We start from the raw sequence: 8,497 nt of genomic DNA, 5'->3' as shown, positions 1-8,497 counted from the left end.
GGTTCTAATTTGAATGGTGTTAAATTTTGTGCTGTTACGTCTTTGTCTGAAGTTAATATTTATTGTTAGAACCCTTTTTGCTTTTAATAACACTATCTAGCCAGAATAATGATTACATAATATAAATCACTTTATCAAAAATTGTAAATATTCTGAACACATATAGTGGTCATTGTTATGTTTAATAGTTGGGGCGGGTGTTTGTCGCAGATCTAATTTAATTCTTCTGAGTAAACGAACACTTTCAGATAAGCACAGTGACATTGTGTTCTTTAGGCATCGTGTGCATGAGGTTTGTAATGTCAGATAACCGTAAATCCCTTTTTATGTTCATTCAGAACATATTCTGGATATCTGCTGCTGACTTTCCTTCCAATCTACAAGTCAATTACTACGGAACAAATGTTCGTGTCAGATAGAAGTGAATAACATATACCTGCAATGTCATTTTAAATATCAAAAGATCAATAAAATATTCTTGTTGAATTTCCCCAATGTTTGAGTTGCAACAATACCATTCCAGGTCAAATCCAGTACCAGACCTGCATCATATACTTGTTAGAAGACATGTGAAAGGACATTTCTGGTGTGTCAAATATACCCTACAGGCATCTGGAACAGTTCTATGGTGTGGATGTTCAATTAAAGGGCAGAATGAGAATCATAAATATCATGAACGTTTCTTTTAACCCAGTAAGACTTCTAGACATAAAATGCTGCGGATTACTGAGATGAAAGTGTGGAAGAAATAACGTCACTGACAATGTTTGACAAAAGGCTGGAAACTTTAATGAATTTATCATCTGTGGCTGAGGACGGTCTCTTGTGACAGCCAGTTTCATCACCTGCTGATTGTGTTATGAAGCTGTTTTAGAGAAACAATAAAATAGATCAAAGCTGTCATCAAAGAGAAAGATCCCTTGCTTACATTTTTATTTTCTTTGTTTACCAGTTTGCTCCTTATGTGTTTGTCAACACTACACACACAGACAGACAGACCGACCAGCAGCATTTCAATTGGACTGAAGTCTTGACTTTTACTAGGCCACTGCAACACCTTCATTTTTTTTTCAGCTATTATATTGTAGATTAGCTGCTACTATACGTCCCAGTTTGGGTGAAGCATCGGTTGTAGGACTTATTGCCAACCTTTTGACCCCTTCACCATGGTTGGCAGTTGGTATGAAGTGTTTGTACTAAAACAATATAGGATGAATATATAGTTTTCACCAAACCTAGTCCTGGGCAACAACCCTTCAGCAAGCCATACTAGTTCAGGCTTTTTCTGATCGTACTTTCATGAACAATTAGAATACTAACTGAGACCCGCAGAACCTGAGATGGAGCTCTTGGGGTTTACCAATTTCTCTGAGCACTTCCCAGTCTGATCTTGGGGTGATGTTGCTGGGGGATTTGCTGCTAAGATGATTGCCAACTCTCCCAAATATTTCCAAATGTACACATTCTTTCTCATTGTAGAATAAAGGTGTGTTTCAAAGTGTTTAAAATTGACCGTATAAACCTTCACTGATTGAGGGGTAGCAATAATTGTTTCTTTCAGGTTATTGCTGTTGTCTTTCCAATTGGCATATTGCTAATACTGAGGTATATGCTCTTGTCCAAAACTACTTCTATAGAGGTGGTCATGCTTGCTGTAACAATTAAACAAGTGCATTGGATCAGCAGGATCTGGCTGCTACCTTCCTTCTTAAATCTGACAGAAGCAGCTTGGGTGTACTTAGTATTTCTGATGACTGTAGTGAACCTACAGTCATGGAAACCTTCTTTGCCCATGGCAGACAAAAAATTTCAAATTACGCACATTACAAAGATTACAAATGAAAAACGTGCCATACTGGTTGAGTTTAAAAAGGCAGCCACATGAGTCTGATGTTTTGAATAAACATTGCTTGAGCAATGCAGTATGTACTGCTTTTAACATAGGGAAGTGTGCAATAGGTTGTGAGGTTACTGCACAACGTCTGGGAAATATCTGAGCCATATTAAGAGCACTGAAAAAAAAACGTCAGGGTTTCAGCAGCAGGAAGGGAGGTTTACTCATCCTAACAGTAGATGGCAGTACTGGCACACCAGTCAAAGAGCAGGTTTGTGAGAGACAATATAATTAGGCCTGTGTGTAGTGACCCTAAAGGAGGACTGCAGAGAGTGTTTCTGATCAGCTTGGCTTCATCTTACACATACTGAAAATATCCATCATTGCTGGCTAATGTTCCTTTGCAATAGCCACGATAATTTGTCTTAGAGAAGAGCTTTCTGGTGTTCCTGAGCCGTTTTCTACCTGCAATCAGACTGTTCTTTCCACCTGTGTTAGCCAGGACAAGGTGTTACTAATGTTGCAGAGATTGCCATTCTTTGTTTTTCTCCTAACTTAGGGTTTGTTTAAAGATAGTGGTCAGAGTTGTTGAAAGATTTTTTGAGTGCAATTTAGCCCCACTATGTCAGGTGAGATGTGCAATAAGAAGGTTTTAGACGAGGCTAAAACATTTCTAATAGGTGAGACTATTTGGTTGAGGAAAGAAGCAGAGCTCACAGTTTTCAGGGTTTTACATTGGACTGTTATTGCTCTCCTACATCATGTACCAAAAGACTAACACTTGCTGCTTTTGTCTCTGTGGGGAACCTCATGAAAGCATCTTTAATCAGCCTGTGAGAAGTCTTGTGAAAACGGTCATATGTATAATATATATGTGTAAATTCTTTAGTGGCTCCAGAGGAGTTGTGTTAGATCTGAGAAAAGACTCCCTGATGATTCTGTTTGGGAGGGTTTAATTGTGAAATGGGATTGTGTTGCATCATGGGAAGAACTAAATGCCAGCATAGCTAAATACAAACCCCCATGAGTTACAGGGACTGCCCACCTTTGTGGAAGCACAGTGTAAATAGTTCTTGGGCAGATTTACCTCTTAACCAGATGTTCTCAAACTTTTCATGACACGTGCCACCATCCTGACCCACATTTTAACATAAACTTTTATTTTAGCTTCAAGAAATATTGAATACATCCTATCATGTTAGACAATAACTAATCAGTGCAGGACATCCTATTTCTTTCAAGTCTGACCGCCTTTTTAACCAACAACAGAGGTTTGCCCTTTAAAAATAGTCAGCTCTCAGTAGTGTGTGCTCTCAGCCAATTTCAAAGCATAGAAAACACCAGATTAATATGAAAATAAAATATATTTTTACATTAATAATGTTGCAGCTACATGACTTCTAGATCATCCCAGTCCTAGCCCATGGTTTATATTTCTCCTGACGAATACATTAGGACCCAGGTCTGAGGATGTGTGGTGTTGGCATGTAAGGGTGCACCCAATCTCCTCCAACTAAATGTGCTGAACTTTAATAATGTGTGATTACTGATATGTCTCAGAAACCTTTAGGTTCTTCATAGTTTCTCTGTCCATACCAGTGGAGTTGATGAAGCAGCTAAATATGCCTTTCTAAATAATCTGAAGCTTTTTCTTCAGGTCATCCTCCCAATCTTTGATGAAGCTACTTTAGATTATTAGACTATCCCATTTAAGGTGCACAAGCTGATGTCTCTACGTGTTTTTGTCCATATATACTCTGCGAGAGAAAGTTTGTTCACATGTAGGAATGCTCTTGCAAAATCTGCAAACATCATTTACATAAAAGACAATGCATACAGGAATACAGTGGATAAAGACAGGGCTGTGTAGCCCCGCCCCCTTATGCCCGCCACAGTAGAGAGACAGCTTTGACGCTGAAAAGCATCAACACTAACAAAAAAGATTCATCGTGAAAAAAAAAAAAAATAGTGTGAGAAAACACTCACCTCCAGTCAGGTTCACTGTCGTCACATTACAGTTCATTTCTTTGCATTTACCTTTTAATTAATTAATACCAACATTTCTAATAAGTACCAAAGGATGCAGCCCTTGTACCGCTAGTGGTATGTGTCTCACAGTTTGACAACCATGGTTCCAGACCTGCTTAAAAAAGTCACTGGGAGTGATGCTCGCCTTGTTTGAAATATCCAGTTTACTCAAAAATGTTCAAATTGCATCTCACCATTTTTAGCTAAACATTTGTGTCTATTCAAACCTTTTTCTTTTCTATTTCAGCACAGTAACATCAGGACTTTGCACCTTTTAAGAGGCTGTCCCACACTGTCTCTCCTCATCTAGTCATGTAGCCAGATAGCACCAATATAACACAGACCACAGGAAAGGTCATGCTCTTTTTCGTCACCAGAAAGGGTAAAAGAGAGATGATAAATGCAGAGAAGGAGGATCCTGGAGGTGGCTGCTGCTGCTTTAAAACCTCTGCCGCACCTTTGGAAGGAAGGAGTGCTGAGCATGTTCTTTGCTGGTGCCACGCTCCCAATGGAGCTGTTCTCACTAGGGATTCAGACTGATTTTAAAGCAGCCACGGCTTCTTTTAAAATTCATTTTCAAGATTCTTTGAAGTTCAGCAGACCGGGGGGCTCGGCTCCAACTCTATTGGGGTGACCTGTTCTAATAATAGCAGTCACTTGTGACAGTGTGGAGCTCTATCAGGTGTAAAAGCCTTCATCAAATGCTGCTCTGTCTCTCAGCGACAACCACGGTGACTCTGAAGCAGCAATATGCTTCCCTAATGTGCATCAGTTTATACTTACACATCTTAGAAACCACCTCTGTGCAGATTAGATGCTTTTCGACACCAGTTTTGTACGGCAGAGCGATAAAGCGCACACTCAAGCTCTTTTAACCTGACTGGTCAGTGTCATCTGTAATTATAAACAATACCTAACTCCAGAACACAGCAAGTGGCTTTAGAAAAGTCAGCTCCCAATTGCACTCTATGTGGCTTTTTTTAAATTCTATTTTATGCAAATCTTCTCTGACTGAGTTGGATATAAGCAGGCTACTCATTCACAGCAGCGTTGATAAAGACTTCTACTTAATCTTATTGTGAAATGTATAATAAAAATGCAGAGAAACATGCAGGTACTGTAAATGCAGGACTTCTGGATCCCACCTAAGTCGGACTACTGTAAGCATCTTAACCGCCATCCTCCTTGGTTCCCCCAACATGTGGTTGTACCAGCGCTGCACTGTAAGTCTTCCCTTTAAGCATACAGCAACAGTCAGCTAAGCACGCTTATGTCTAGCCCCATCCTCTTTGCCTGTGTGCTGTTCCCACTCAGATACGGACATCTGCTGAGGACGTTTTTTCCTTTTAAACAACATTAAAGAATATCCCCTCACCCCTGCCTCAGCTACCTAAGCACCTTAGCATCTTAGCAGATAGTGCAAACAGAGGCAAAAGTGTGTAAAGGAGAAATACAAATATGAAAAGAACTACATAATACTCCAGTTCAGGCAGCCTTTCCTAGCTACCACACTGTAAGACGTTCATAAAGCAGCTTGTAATCTGCAGAATAACAATCCATGAGGTAATGAATGGACATCATATCTATGTTTCCTGCCTATTTTAGTGAACCATTTCTGATCTACGCTGTTTTCAGGGCCTTTAATAACTTCACCAAGGGAAGATGCATCTTTGGTAACCTTGATAAAATAAATGAATTCTTTAGAGCGAAAGGTTTAATTCAAATTCTTGTCATTAATCATTTTGTCTGTTTACCACCACTACAACACAATGCACAACAAACCACTGTTTCCAAGTCCAAATATGTGTTAAAGGTATGTTCCTGTAAACCTATTTCTTTTCCAGTAAATGTTGGAATCAATAGTTTGTTCTCCTTTATGTGCACAAAACTGCCCAGTCATTTTATATTCTCTTTGTAAAGACATTTTAACCTCTTATACATTACGATGATGAATCATAGAGCTGTTAAATTAAAGCTATTTTAACTTTTTACATATAATCTGACATATTAGTTTGCAAATGTATTGTTCAATATTTTAATAATGTTCAATACTTTTTTGATGATGAAAATTTGAGTGAGCCTTCACTTTCAGCACCTTGGACAGCATTCATCTTTGGCCGGCTTACTTACCTACTGCCTGCACCGTTAACAGGAATTTCGGCGGGTATCAAATGTGTCAGAAAAATATGTGAACTTTAGTCAAATATAGGTTGAAAATGAAACTTCAATAATGGTTGAACTTGTCTTTATTTTGTTAAGAAAAAAATACTACCTATACATTTTGGTTAGAATTTAATTAAGTTTGTTGTGTACGTGTCAGCTAATGCTTTATTCTTTCATGACTGCCAAACCTTACTTTTATTTTATTTACGACATAGGACTAACTAAATAACTTCCTACAAGAAAGAGTGAAAGTGCTTGTTTTTTCATGATTATCTGCTGGGGAGCCATGTTGTATGATAGAGGGGATCATCCGCATCTATAAAACGTATTCTACTGCAGCTGTGAAAATGCAGCTTGAGGTTTTAAATGCATGCAACCACCATGAGGTTATGAACATGGTAATTTTTTGTTGTTTATGAAAATGTAATTGTGCAGATGTTTTGTAGTTTCATTTGATTAATAAAATCCAAATATGGGCAAATGTTGCCCCTTCAGTGCATAGCTTAAGTCAGCATACAACAGAATTAAAACAGATTAAATACTTATTTGAGTAAAATTTCCCTGTGAGAAATTTTACTCACTGTGAGAATTTCTCATATTTTGTTAATAAAGTACTTTTTTAAACATTTCTTGGAATGTATTGTAAAATTATTCGTCTTAATTGAAATAAATTCGTCTTTAGCTGTTAAACTTATTTAATTTCTATTTTCCCTCATTACTGATTAAAATCTACCCAAACACAGCATTTTTAATCAGTTTTATTGGCTAATTTTTATCAGTCTGTTTTAACTGTAGAACTCAGTGGGATGATGCAGACTGGATCTATCTGGTCTCATTGCTGTTGCTTGTTTTGACTTTTGTTCTCATTGATAGACAGTTTTTCTCTGCATTAATGTTAGTTTTGGTGTCTTCATATATTTAGTCAGTCAGTCATTTTCTGCCACTTATTCCATAGTGAAGCTGGTGCCTATCTCCAGCAGTTTATGGGCGAGAGGTGGGGTACACAGTCCATCGCAGGGCAACACACATAACCATGCACACACCTAAGGGCAATTTACGGAGTACCCAGAGAGAACCCACGCATGCATGGGAATCGAACCCAGGACCTTCTCGCTGCAAGGCATCTGCGCCACCATGCACCCCCACATATTCAGTCATTTGAAAATAAGGTAATTTTATTTTTTTAAACAAAGGTCACAAGCTTTAGTTTCTGCAGTCTTATGTTCTCTAATGCTGTTAAAAGCTCAGTGAATATTCTCCTCCAGATGTACAGACAGCTCAAAGCTTGAAAGCTTTAATTCTGAAACTGCTGTGTTTGTGCATTTTGTGACACAATGCATGTCAGATTCACTGAAACACAAATAAAAAACACTTACTAATAAATTCAAATCAACTAAGTTATTTAATTGTGAATATTTAAGGAAATTTACAGAATTACTGAAAACTAACCACAAATGGCTGTGACAGGGTGGCATAATAAAAACAGAAACACAAACATACCTCGGACACAGTGTCAGCAGATTTGATGGGTTTGAATTGGTTTATTCAGGAAACAAGAAGCAGAAAACCCCCCAAAAAAAGATTTTATTCTCTGTGTTTTAAACGTTTGAAATCTATTGATGCCTTAGCAAGATGGTGCTAAAAAGGATCTCTGTGAGACATGTCTGTGAGGGGTTCTGCCAACTGTGGAGAAGAAAAATAACAAAAACAAAAACACTGGCATACATCTATAGAGTGACATGATTATTCACAGCAGCGTGCAATGAAGATGTGTAACATCATACGTTACCCTCCTCCATGCAGGGATTAATGAGTAGAAAACAAGAACGGCTTCATAACAGAAAAAAAAGCAACACAAAAGTCCAAACAAAAACACACAGGGACATCAGAAAGACTTTAAGAAATAGTGAAATCAGATGGTTTAACTAAAGAAATGTGTTATTTGGTCCTGAGGTTTGTTGACGCAGTTGAAACAGACGTTCAGCAACACATATAGTTAATGTGTTGCCTTAGGTTCAGGAGCAGGATCTCGCCTCACCCACACCTATGGTTACCCAGCAGACTGTTTATATCTTTTCAGTACAGTTTGTCCTCAGTCTTCCTTCCATTCGGTTCCTCATCCCCTCATTTATTCACCCCTCATCACAACTCTCTTCATCCCTTATCTAACACTTATATATCTGTAATCTCTGATCTCTCATCCCTAACTTCCTTATCCCATGTCCTTCATCTCTCCTTTCTGCCTCAATCATAACCTGACCAAAAACTTCCTCATGTCCCTGCCTGCCTCATAACTTCAAGCCTCATCGCCATCTTTTACATCCCTCATCCCTAACTTCCTTATACCTTGTCATTCATCTCTCATCTCTGCCATCTTCTTCCCTAATCCCAAACTCCCTCTCATCCCTCTCTGCCCCATCGCTTATCCCGACCTTTATCTTTCTACCAGACCTCTCTCATTCTCATCCCATA

This window comes from Girardinichthys multiradiatus, chromosome 4, assembly GCF_021462225.1.
Source record: "Girardinichthys multiradiatus isolate DD_20200921_A chromosome 4, DD_fGirMul_XY1, whole genome shotgun sequence".
Lineage (NCBI taxonomy): Eukaryota > Metazoa > Chordata > Actinopteri > Cyprinodontiformes > Goodeidae > Girardinichthys > Girardinichthys multiradiatus.
Note: the sequence above shows the minus strand (reverse complement) of the source record.